The 13,592-nt window shown below is 39.3% G+C and overlaps 1 protein-coding gene across 11 annotated transcripts in view; it reads left to right on the top strand.

Moving 5' to 3' along the window:
- Positions 1 to 13,592, top strand: part of FAM76B (family with sequence similarity 76 member B) — a 67,901-nt gene that overhangs the window by 42,420 nt on the left and 11,889 nt on the right. For 4 of the 11 annotated variants that reach the window (XR_009215748.1, XR_009215746.1, XR_009215749.1 and 1 more), the window contains 2 exons: positions 5,478 to 5,631; positions 7,542 to 7,705. The exons of 5 other annotated variants lie outside the window; for them this stretch is intronic. The gene's annotated coding sequence lies outside the window, so the exon portion shown is untranslated. The remainder of the gene's footprint in view (positions 1 to 5,477; positions 5,632 to 7,541; positions 7,706 to 13,592) is intronic. 2 more of the 11 variants (XR_009215745.1, XR_009215744.1) reach the window with 1 other exon arrangement.

Below are 13,592 nucleotides of genomic sequence, written 5' to 3'. Positions count from 1 at the left end.
ACATAAAAAATTTTACATGAATGTTCATAGCAGCTTTATTCATAACAGCCAAAAAAAAAAAAAAAAAACAGCAAACAACTCAAACGTCTATGAATAGGTTGATAAATAAATTATAATATATTCACACACTGGATTACTACTTAGCAATAAAAAAGAGCAAAGTACTTAAACACGTAACAGCATAAATGACTCAAAAATATACTGAATGGAAGAAAATACACAAAAGCAAATGTATGAAATTTTAGCAAAGGTAAAACTCAACTAAAGTGACAGATGAGTGGTTGCTTGGGGACTAGGGCGGGGATAATTTGCTACCAAGGGGACAACGGAACTTTTTGGGATGATGAAAATGTATTGATGACTGTGGTAGTTATACAGGTTATACATTTGTCAAATCTCATTCACCTATAAATATAAGAAGTAGATGCACTTTATTGTGTATAATTTATACCTTAAGTTGATTTGAAAGACCACGACAATGCATGACTCCCTGACGGGACCGCCGGTCATCCAGCAGCAACCATTTTACTAGTCATATAAGTTTATGTTACACTGATTCACTATTTAGGTTAGGAGGAGAATATAGCTCCTTTGGTACAGCGATGGGGGCTTTGCTTGGCTAGAATTTATCATGACCTCTGAGCAGTGGGAGATGTGATGAGATATCCCCAGGATGAAGAAAAGGGAAGGCAAAAGTGCAAAAGTCTGTCATGTGGTAACTAATATTCTTGACCACACAACACTTCTATAGGTCCCAGAGAAATCTGAGTAGAGGGAAAGGCCAGACAAATATATGCTATTCCTTGTGAGGATTTTAGCTCCTCATGCTACATTTACATTGTGAGAAGTGAGTTTTAAGAGATACCAAAAGGGAACAAAGCATTAAGAAAGAACAATTTAGGCTGGGTGCAATGGCTCATGCCTGTAATCCCAGTACTTTGGGAGGCCGAGGCAGGCAGGTCACCTGAGGTTGCGAGTTCGAGACCAGCCTAAGCGACATGGTGAAACCCCATCTCTACTAAAAACACAAAAGTTAGCCGGGCGTGGTGGCACATGCCTGTAATCCCAGCTACTTGGGAGGCTGAGGCAGAAGAATCACTTGAACCTGGGAGGCAGAGGTTGCAGTGAGCTGAGATCACCCCACCCCCCCCGAGGAAGAAAAAGAAAAAAACCACTTCAAAAAAAAAAAAAAAAAAAAAAGAACAATTTATATGGGAGCAAGGGTGCATAAACTCCTTAGTGTTCTACTCCCAACCTTTCAACAGTAATAGCCCAGGCTTATATTGTGTTCATTGTGTACTACACATTTCTTTCAGATATATATATATATATATATGATGTATGTGTCATATATAAAGACACATGCTGCGTACAGATATTTGTGTGTGTACACACATATATATTTTATATATATAGTTATGCATCATTTAATGATGGAAATATCCTTTGAGAAATGGATTATTAGGCACATTTATCACTGTGTGAATATCAGAGTGTACTTACACAAACCTAGATAGTAATAGCCTACTGCACATCTAGGCTGTATGGTGGTCCAGCCTATTGTTGCTGCTTGGCTACAAACCTGTACAGTATGCTGCTAAACTGAATGCTGTAGGCAATTGTAACATAATGGTAAGTATTTGTATATTTAGACATATCTAAACGTAGAAAAAATACAGTAAAAATACTGCACAAGAGATAAAATAATGGTACATCTGTACAGGGCAGCTCCGTTATAATCTTATGGGACCATAATTGTATATGCAGTCTGTTGTTGGCAGAAGCATTGTTATGTGATGCATAGCTGCATACAATTTATTTCTATCTCATGACAACCTTGATTATCACTCCTATCTGACAGTTTGGTCATTGAGACACAGAAAGAATAGCTAGCTTGCCCAAAGTCACACAGCTACTAAGAGACAGATCTAAGATTTAAACCTGTAGATTATGGTGCTTTCCACAATTCTGCCAGTTGTGCTCTTAAGGTATCAGCACTTCAGAACTACTCCCCTCACAGGTAGAATCAAACAAAGAGAGACTTCACCTCCCGCTTCAGATTGAGAAATGTAAAAAATGTAAAAATGTAAAAAATGTAAAAAAGAACCCTATCCTTTATGTATGTACATATGTATGGTGAGTGTATTTGCTGAAGGTAACTGCCTGCTATCACTTATTTGATTTTTCATTTAATAATTCAATATCATCAAATATTAAATTCATTTAATATTTGTTAAATGTGTGACTTCCATGTATCTGATATTATGCCAATCATTGGGGATTCAGAAATAAATACATTGTAATCCCCAGTTTCAAAGGACTGGAAATTCCTCCAGGATGACTGTGAAAGGCACATAGTGCAGAGGAGAGTTAGAACACTGACCACACTAGCTATAAGCTGGGTATTTAGGCCATACAACATCCATCTACATTCTCAGGAGACTGTCTGCACTTGACTCACTGAAGGTCACACCTGGGCATCCCTGGGGATTCTCTTATCTTTACCATTAAGCAATGTGGAGCCATAAATTGATTAGGGTTGGCACGCTTTTAGAGGATTAATGTTCTAACAAATTGGGTGATTTTGCTCAGCTTAGCTATTGAGGATAACATATTGTGAATTTACTGAGCTCATCTGTGACCAGATTCCTCTGCAGGGTAATTGAAAGTGAGTGGAAATGGCTATTTATGTATTCTCAGCCATTAGATGTTGCTTTCATCTCTGATTTCTTTGGATGATGAGTCAAGATATATACTGAGATCATTGCCTGCGGGTGCCACTTTGCATGTTCAATTAACTAAGGCCTGTGCTTAGTACTGGACATTAAAAGACAGATGGTGAAGCGAAGCTGGACTCAAACTTCAGAAGTGACCCACCAGCCAAACGGGGGTATATTTCTGAATTGCGTCTTCCTTTAGGGCTTGGTGGCCACTAGGGGTGTGTGTTGCCCTCAGCTAAATTCACAGACCTGTGGCAGTGTAGCCCAAAGTGTTTGTCTTGATATTAAGAATAATTTTAAAACCCCTTAAAAAAGAGCTTTTGGTGAAATATATCTGAGAGGTTCTGCATTGAACCAGGTTGAATGCATTTCTGTAGTGCAGGAATTTTCAGCATCCTGGGCAGCCTTACATGTGTTGGTACTCTCTAAGAGAAGAAGGTAATAAAATTATCAATCTTGTATAAGGGCACCAGCACTTAACAAGCACCTATATATTATTTATTGCATTAAATACTTTATATAGATTGCTTTATATAATCTGCCTAACTGTTCTAACACATGTCTTTACTTTTTTGGAATGATGGCACTGAGGCCTGGAGTGCTTATATAGCTTTGCCAAAGCCACAGTGAGCAAATGACTTTGCTGAGATTTGAACCTAAGCACTTTGGTTATAGAACCCATACTCCTGAACACAATGCCCTATTTCTTCTTTTTTTATTTTTATTTTTTCCTAAGATGATCTTGCTCAAGTGGAGACCCATAGGTTACACTTTCAGAAGAAATTTGTAGGATAAAGATATCAAGTATTTCTGGGATGTGCCCCAGCTCAGGTTACACACATGAATGGTATAGTGGAGACAGGAACCAAAGAGTCCATGTTAGACATTTTCAACTCACCCTCACCTGATTCTATTCTCTAAAGTATCAAAGAAATTAATGACTCCTGGAGTTTTGGGATGAGAGCTGACTCTACATTTTTTCAAGCATCGGAGTCACCTAGCCGTGATCTAGCTCCTTCTTCACTTTTTCATTCAAGCATCACAAGGACTCTGATAATATCACTTCATTAAAGTCACTCATTTTTGAATGAATATTATGAGCCAGGCCAGCCCTGTGCTAGCTATTGCGTTCATGAGTAGATGCAGGAATCTGACAGAGATGTAAAACTGGCTTTTTTGGTAAGGTTGATTAGAGAATGTGGAAATAATTAAAACAAACAAACAACAAAACAGAAATAGGGCATTGTGTTCAAGAGTTTGGGTTTATAACCAAAGTGCTTAGGTTCAAATCTAAGCAAAGTCACTTGCTCATTGTGACTTTGGCAAAGCTATATAAGCACTCCAGGCCTCAGTGCCATCATTCCAAAAATGGCATCCTCAATGGGCCACCTAAGACTTTACTACTGGATTAGGCAGACTCATCTACTCACCCACCTCTTCTAGGCCCTAGAAGAGCAGTACAAACCCTTCACTCCTCAGCCCCCTCCATACATTTACTCCATGATAGTTGCAGAGAATATGGGTGTCCTGCAGGCAGGCCAGGTCCAAAAGGAGAGGCAGATGTGATGAGCTGAGTATGATGGTTTCTTCTCCCACATTTTCCAATGAAGTAAGTCACTTGGAGAGGAGTGAGGCAGCGCCTAGAGAGACATCACAAGCTCCTCTCATGCTTTTCTATTTTGAGGAGGAGAATAGAAATTCCTGCTCCTCTCTGGCTGGAAAAAAGTAGTGGGGAAGTAAGTGTTCCCCCAACCCAAATATTAATGACAGGAGATAAAACCGCTAAACATATCTAACATCTCAAGGATTCCAGAGTCCAGTGCCAAAGACAGGCAGACAAAAAGACAAACAGAACACTGTGAAATAAAAGGATACATGAAGAGGGAATGAAGCAGAAGGTCCTGGGAGAAATATGGTCCCAATACTATTTTCAACCAATTAAATACAAAATAGATATTGTTTCCTTCCTTCTGTCAGGATTACATTTTCATATATTAATATTTCTCTTCCATTCATTCATCCACCAAATGTATATGTGTACTAACATGTATTAAGCCCTGGAGATAAAAAGCTGGCTAAGATGAAGCCAGAAACTCACTTCCCTGCTAAAAATAAAAAAATTCTCTTGTATTAATTAACTGTGTGTGAATTAATTATGATGAAACACTGGTTTTTTGGTTATACAGAAATTCCTCAAGGTAATGTCACCTATGGTATAAGCTTTGAGTAGGGGGAATATGCAGTGCAGGTCAGGGGACTACTTAAGCATTATCAACGGGAAGGAAAGAGAAAGAAATTTCTGTAATAAATGAGTTAAGAGCCTCAGAAATGAATTGTGGAGCAGCTCCCACCCCATTTTTACTTGCTTTACAATTTTTCCCAGAGTCAGTATGTGTTTTATTAAGATAGGGTTGTACCCACGGAAGTTCAAATGAGGTCCAGGGAATCAAATGAAAGTCTTACAACTGAATTGCTAAAACACAGAGAGTGGTTGCACTGTTCTGACGTCAAAGGACATGAGCTGGTAATTATTCTATTTGTGAAGGGAAGATGGAAAGATTGAGGACTTGGAGATAGAGAAGCTAAATTAGCCTTAATGAAATATAATGGATATAGAAACCAGGGTATCCTAATATGTAGTTCCACACAATCAGATCTGGAAATTAAAAGAGTAAAAATTGCTATGTCAAATTTCATTACTTGTTTGAATGGGAAAGAAACAAAGTCATTACTTGCCAGTATGAAATCTTGTTTCAGGAAAAGGGCTGTGTGCCTTCACAGAAATCTAACTCTTTGGAATGCTGACAGCTGGGAGGACACAAGAAACTTTTTACTTCTCACCAATGAGGCGGGGAACTTTTTACTTCTCTCACCAATGCCGCCGACTCAGCACTCCTGGAACTGCTCCATGGTTCGTTGTTTTAAGCCATAATACTTATCACTTTCTAGCACACTGTACCATCTACTTCTTCTTTATGTTTCTTGTTCATTGTCTGTCTCCCTCACTAGAATATAAGCTCCATGAGGACAGAGATCTTCCTCCGTTCCTTGGTGTGCCCAGAGTGCTTAGAAAGGTGCCTGCGTGGCATGCTGTAGGCCTTCAACAAATATTTGTTGGAAGATAAATTCTTCACTAAATTCCTCCAAAGGGCTAACATGGAGGTAGTTTCATGGAAAAAAGAAAAAGTAGTTTTATGAATAAAAGGATTCTCTGGGAAGAAGAATGGGTGGATTTGCAATAGATCATTCTCAGGGTCTGAATTAGAGAGGAAAACATAGCAACTCAACTAAAATCAGAACTGGGTGGAAAAACTGCCTGCCAGGAGGCATTTGAATAAGAAAACTGCGGCAAGAAACTACTTACAAAACTTATTTGTCCCCACCCCTTCTGTCAATTATTTTAAGGCAAAACTGTCCAGGTGATTTTCATTTCTTCTTCTGATTATTTAGTCCACTGTTTTGTAGGAAATCATTGGTTAGCTTGTTTAAGGGCTCCCTAGACCCAGGTGAACCCCACACATCTGGAATCCTTAGGGTTGTAAAGATGCAGTAATGCAGCTGGGTGCCATAAGTGAGTTTGATGGGTCTTCTTTCAGCTGCTGCATTTGAGATGGCATAGAAAATTGTCTGTGTTTTTCCTTCTCTAATCCTGTAATTGTTTTCTCTTCTCAAGACTGGGTTAATTATATAGTAGCTATTTTAGGGTTGCTTCTGACTATATAATGTTTGTGTTTGGTGTTTCTTCATTGGCTAAAAGGAAGGCATATTCTTGGGTCCCCAAAATAAAAAGGAAAACAACAGAAGCCAAGCGTTCGTGCCGTAGTGGTCACCAAATTTTACTTCGTTAAATCATCACAATGGCTTCGTGGAGTGGTACCATGACTGTAGCTGTTTTATTTAAAATGACTGGAGGCTCAGAGTCGTCAAGTTGTTTGTCCAAAGATACACAGCCAGAAAAGTACTCCCGGTGGTACTAAGACTCATGTCTTAGAACCAAAACCCTGGGCACTCTCTACTGCCCATTAAGTTATCATAGCGCTTATGCAACAATGATCTAATTGTTAGTCTTGTCATAATATTGTGCCTAGTAAATTATAGACTTAAGAAGTATACGAACACTTGAATTTAGGAGCACAATCTTTTTTTAGACTAAATTTTCTTTTTGTTAAAATAACTTTATGATGTCAAATAGAAGAAAAAGAAACTTTACCTCCCAATTATGTTTACTGGTTTCATGTCTCTAAAAATACACAAATCATCAAGATTAGTATCAAGATAAGATCTGAACTATTACTGTTAGTGGGTTTTTTTTTTCTATGCTGCAATTGAAATAGCCAGAAATAACATGGAACTTCTAACCTCCTTTCTCCACTTCACTACCACTAATCTCTGTGCCATAGGAGGCCGAGAGAATAGGATTGTGGTGGGATGGAATTAAACAAGACTCCCTTTTTCAAGCTTTGCTTGAGTATTTATTTTAATAATGTTTACCATTAAGTAAATTAATCTTCTTTCTCTTTCTTTCTTTCTTTTTTTCTTTCTTTCTCTCTCTCTCTCCTTCCTTCCTTCCTTCTTCCTTCCCTCCCTCTTTCTTTCTTTCTCTTTCTCTCTTTCTTTTCCTTCCTCCCTTCCTTCCTTCCTTCCTTTTTTCTCTGTCTCTCTCTCTCTCTTTCTGAACCTAATAGAGCATAAGCCATTAACCCTTCCTTATGCTAATACATGTATTTTGAAATGTTCTAAAATAGCACCATACAGAGAATCATCTACTCTGATAGAAATTTTTGAATGTTTTTCAAATTCTGCTCTGTGTGTTTATTCTAGTTTGCCACAGTGCTGATTGCTGCCTCAGATCTATTCCTTGCTGTTCCCCTGCTTGAAGGGCTGATCCCTATAGGCTGTTTCCTAGGCTTAAGTGTCAGTGGGCTTCAGACTGTGTGTGGCCAGTGGGAAGACCTGCAGCAGACTGAGAGGTGAAAGAAATGAAGGTATCAGGGAATTTCTCTTCAATTATATATTTTTGGTGTTATCTCTGGCTAGGTTGTATATTTTCCATGGCACTAGCTCCTGTCTGACAGGCCTGCCTTGAAACTGGCTTCTGCTGAGTAACCCTGACACCTGGACTCTGGTGACTTTGCCATCTCCCTTTATCTAGCCAGCCCAGGGAGAGGAGTGGTTCCCTGATGTTGCTAAGGGTTTCCTCTCACCATTTCATTTGGCTTCTCGGCTCCTTTATCATCTGTAGAACCAACTTCCTGTATTATGTATCCTCCGTTGTAAATACTTAAAGTGAATTGCATTTTCCTGGCTATACCCTGACCAAAACAGGCACTGATATAATCACTTTAAGACTGCTGAGACAAGCAGCACTGTTAAACTGTAATAAACATTGACTTACTTGATGAGAGAATTGGCTTAAACTCTGTATGAGTTCACATTTACTTTAGTGGACCAGTAGGAAAATGAATGGGCAGTGATTTTAACATGAGTTACTGTTATCTTTAAGGCAGAACTATTGCGACTCTTTTTTTTTTTTAATTAATAAACATCTTTTTTTTTAGAGTAGTTTCAAGGTCACAGCAAAACTGAGTGGAAAGAATAGTGAGTTCTCAAATCGCTCCTACCCCCACACATGCCCATTACTTCTTTTTGATTTTCTCAAAAGAAGAAGACTTAATAAGTAAATAGCAATCCCAGTTTTGCCATTCTATTAGTGAGGGCTTGTATTAGAGGGCAAAAGAAATGTAGCTTTCTAGAATTTTCTGCCAGATTATGTAGTAAATAATAGCTACTTTTACGTAGTAAATGCTTTGAAAAAACAACAAAACAAAACCACAAGCCATGAATCTATTCAGCTGGAGGAATTCTGGAAATAGAGCATATGAATGCCTTCAAGGTCTGAGGAAATGGAGGAGGGGTGGGGTTTGGGTTTGAGTGCTGCTTATGGGACGTGGAAAGAAGCTTGAAACTCCCTTCACAATTGGGGGGTGCGTGTTTCGACGAGGAGCAAAGGGAGACCAGATAGGCATATCCAGACACACTAAAGCAGAAGCCAAGCAGATTAACTTCTGATGGAAGAGACATTTTAGTAATTCCATGTCAAAATACAGAGGCTTTTTACACAAGAGAACACCCTGCATGTGCTGAACAGGCACAGGTTGGAAAGCCCACAGACAGCACACTTGGGACAAGAGCGAGTGCTAAAATTCACTAGGAACAATTGAGCACTAACTCTGGAGCTTTGGAGACCTAAGAAGTTCCATAGAGCAGCTATGACCTGGCATTCTGAGAGACACCCGAGACATTCATTGCCTCCTTGCCCCTCCCTCCCTCCCTCCCTCTCTTCCTTCCTTCCTTCCTTCCTTCCTTCCTTCCTTCCTTCCTTCCTTCCTTCCTTCTTTCCTTCCTTCCTTCCTTCTTTCCTTCCTTCCTTCCTCCCTTCCTTCCTTCCTTCCTTCCTTCCTTCCTTCCTTCCTTCCTCCCTTCCTTACTTTCTTCCTTTTTTCCTTCTTTCCTTCCATTTAACAATTATTTATGACTTTCTACTTAAGTGTCAGGCACTGTTCTAGGCAATGTTGACTTATTAATGCACAGCAGAGATTTTTTAAAAAAAGCTTTTTCCTTCATTCTGGTGGGAGAAAAAAATCAATAAATAATAATTCATTATTATATAGCATGTCAAAGGGTGAAGAGTGCTATGGGAAAATCTGGAAATAGCGAGAGTGTTACGGTTGAGATGGAGGATGGAGTTGGATTACATAGGGTAGTGCACATTGAGAAGGTGACTTTTGGCAAAGACAAGGAAGCCAAGGAGTTATCCATGAGATACCTAGAGGAAGAACATTCCAGGTAAGGGGAACAGCAAATGCAAAGAGCAGAAGGCACAGTTTCTTTCTTTTTTTTTTTTTTTTGAGACAGAGTCTTGCTCTTGCCCAGGCTGGAGTGCAGTGATCTCTGCTCACTGCAAGCTCCGCCTCCTGGGTTCACACCATTCTCCTGCCTCAGCCTCCTGAGTAGCTGGGACTACAGGTGCCCACCACCACGCCTGGTTAATTTTTTTTGTATTTTTAGTAGAGACGGGGTTTCACTGTGTTAGGCAGGATGGTCTCGATCTCCTGACCTTGTGATCCGCCGGCCTTGGCCTCCCAAAGTGCTGGGATTATAGGCGTGAGCCACCGCGCCTGGCTGGCACAGTTTCTTTATAAAGTTAAACATGCATTTAGCCCGTGCCCAATAGTCTCAATCCTTGGTATTTATCCAAGAGAAATAAAAACGTATGTCTACACGAAGACTCGTACACTGTGTTCATAGCCTCTTTGTTCATATTAGCCCCAAATGGGAAACACTCCTAATATCCATCAAGAGAAGAATGGATAAATGAACTGTAATATATTCATACCATGGAATACTAGTCATGGAATACTAGTCATTAATGGAAAGAAAAGAAAAACTATGAGTATATACTGTGACATGAACGAATCTCAAAAAGATTATGTTGCATAAGAAAAAGCTAGACATAAAATAATATATACTATTTGATTACATTTATATTAAGTCTAAAATCAGGCAAAGAGAATCTATGGTAACAGAAATTAAAATTGTTGTTATGTATAAGGATGAATTGGAATTGACTGGAAAAGAACCTGGGGTGACAGAATATTGTTCTCTATCTTGAAATGGATGGTGGTTACATGGGCCTATAGAACGGTCAAAACTACGAACTTAGCACTTAAGATTTGCCCATTTTATGTGAATTATAGCTGAATTAAAAACAAGTAAACAAACAAACATATGACTGTAGTGTTTGTTGAGGAAATCAGGGTACTTGATTTTACTTGATGTAGAGTGAGCAAGGAGGGATGTAGCATATGATGCAGCCAAAGATATAATAGGAATGAAGTACATCATGTAAGGCATGTGGGCTATCATAAGGCATGAATTGGTCTGACATGTGTTTTAATAAGATCACTCTAGTTGCTGCGTTGAGAAAGACTGTGGGCAGATCCATTGGAAGACCATTGGAATAATCTGGGCTAGAGCTAGTGATGTTTGACATGAGGGTGGCAGCAGTAGAGATGGCAAGAAGAGGATACAAGTCTGAATAGAATTGAAGAAATTTGTAGAAAGATTGAACATGGGGATAAGAGAGGAAGAGAGGAAAAAAAATGGCTTTAAATTTTGATCTGATCAACAAGAAAGATGGAATTGCCGTTAGCTGAGAGGGGAAGATGGCAGGTGGAGAAGGCTTTGTGGACATAGTAAGTTTGAGAAGCCTACTGGGCATGCAAGTAAGGATGGTGATTAGGCAGTTGGGTATTGGGACTTTTTAGTATATAGATGTTATTAAAGGCCACCAGATTGGGTGAGATCAACAAGGAATTGAGTGTAAACAGAAAACAAGAAAAGTTCCAAAGATATTTGGATATTACCACACCAAAGGGATTGCAGGCCTGCCCATGTTAAGCAGGAAAGGAGAGGACACCAATAGGAAAGAGATGGAAACCTCAGCATGGGCAGATACAGGAGAGGAGATGTAGGCTCTTCTGCCTTTCCTTCCTTTCTGCCTCAAGTTTAGAGGAGGACAGAAAGCAGGATGGAGAGAGGTAAAGAGGAGAGAAGACACAACCCTGTTTTCTCTCTTTGCTCTCCTCTCAAGTTTTAAGAGTCATGAGTTTAGCCTGTGCTAGGATGAAAACAAAGAGGCTTTGGATCAAATTTGAAATTGGAGCTAAAGGAACAGCACTCAGTTTTAAGGATCCAAAATGTGACTATTTTAACTACTGAAAGTGACCACAAAGTTATGGAGCCAGAATGATACCTTAAGAGATCCTGCTTCCAAGCCTGGAAAACAGTAAAGACTGAAGAATGCTATTGGCGGGGGGATGTGTTCAACAGAGTACAGGGGTATTTGTTATTGGAAAAAACTCAAAGCTTTTACTGTTTATTCCCCTGTGAGTTGAGATAGCTCACAAAGCTGGGCATGTCAATATTTGATGCTATGAGATCTATGACAGCGATAGCTTTTGGCTTTAAATTGCTCACATTAAAATAAGTAGGTTGGGCAATATGATAGGCTACATGATCATTTCTAAATCTCAAATTCTGTCATTTGGTTTGAAGCACTTGAGATCAGTGGTGGCACGTTGGCTGCTGTTACGTCAAAATTTTGGTAAAGTTTGATTATTTTTTCTATGAAACTACATTTGGAAGAACAGGATTGGACCACCTAAGTTGCAGTGAAACTAAAGAGCTTTTTAAATCAAGTTGTTAAAATATTTTTAAGATTCTGCTTTTAAGGAAAGCATTACCAATAATAAGGAGTAATATAATTTCAATCTATATGCAGAGCAAGCATATCGATGAAATTTCAGCTTATTCAGACACCTGCTTTACTGGGTTTAATGAGAATCTAAAAATAAGAACTGATGTCCTATGTGGCGATAAACACTCTGACAGATTTGTTTGACACAAAGAGTTCCCAGCATTGAGGAACATGTCATTCCAACTCATGTTTTGACCTCTTTAAGCCCTCAAATAGCAATCTTTTAGCAAACTTAATGACAGATGTGTTCCAGACATGATTCCCTATAGTTCTTCCACATTAATGTAGAAATTAGCTAAGGTCACAGAGTGCAAATCAGTGATTTTGCCATACAAAATTTATTCTAATTTTCTCTTGGGAAAAAGCAATTGACATGCATTAGTTTTGAGTAGATTTGGGGCCTATTTTTCAACTGCAAATATATCAAAACTAAACCTTAAGCAGAAATTAATGGTCATATCATCTATGTAACTACGTATTTTATAAAAGAGGAAAGGCCATCAGCAATTGACTCTGGGAATTCATTGCTATTTTGAGCAAACTTTTTTCCAAAATTTAAAACATTAATATGAGGATAAAAAAATGTGATTTTGAAGGAAGCTAGTTATATAATTCCAACTGGGGAAAAGCTCTCAATAAAATCTTATCTGATATGCTCAGTACAGTTCTGTACCCTTGGTGGTTACTAACTGGTCAGTTGACTGGTATATTAGTCCGTTTTCACGCTGCTATAAAGAACTTCCGGCCGGGCGCAGTGGCTCACGCTTGTAATCCCAGCACTTTGGGAGGCCGAGGCGGGCGGATCACGAGGTCAGGAGATCGAGACCACGGTGAAACCCCGTCTCTACTAAAAAATACAAAAAAATTAGCCGGGCGTGGTGGCGGGCGTCTGTAGTCCCAGCTACTCGGAGAGGCTGAGGCAGGAGAATGGCTTGAACCCGGGAGGCGGAGCTTGCAGTGAGCCGAGATTGCGCCACTGCACTCCAGCCTGGGCGACAGAGCGAGACTCCGTCTCAAAAAAAAAAAAAAAGAACTTCCCCAAGACTGGCTAATTTATAAAGGAAAGAGGTTTAATTGACTCATAGCTCCATCTGGCTTGGTGGGCCTCAGGAAACTTACAAGCATGGCGGGAGGTGAAAGGGAAGCAAGTCATGTCTTACAGGGCAGCAGGTGAGAGGGAAAGAAAGCATGAAATGGGAAGAGCCTCATACTTATCAAACAACCAGATAGTGAGAATTTACTCACTATCTCAAGAACAGCATGAGGGAAACCACCCACATGATCCAATCACCTCTCACCAGGACCCTCCCTCGACACCTGGGGATTACAATTTGAATTACTATTCACGATGAGATTTGGGTGAGGGTACAGAGTCAGACCATATAAGGTTTTCATAGAGATGAAAGGACTGAATATAAAAAATTTGCATCTCATTCATTTATTCGTTTAGAACTGTGGTGAGGCTGTCAACCTTAAGCAGTAATAAAATAGTAGGCTAAGATACTAATCTCAGTATAATTTAAAAATGGTTAAAAGTATAAATCTAATAGTTC

Source organism: Hylobates moloch, unplaced genomic scaffold (assembly GCF_009828535.3).
Source record: "Hylobates moloch isolate HMO894 unplaced genomic scaffold, HMol_V3 SCAFFOLD_11, whole genome shotgun sequence".
NCBI classification, from domain to species: Eukaryota; Metazoa; Chordata; class Mammalia; order Primates; family Hylobatidae; genus Hylobates; species Hylobates moloch.
Note: the sequence above shows the minus strand (reverse complement) of the source record. Positions and strands in the feature narration are given on the sequence as shown.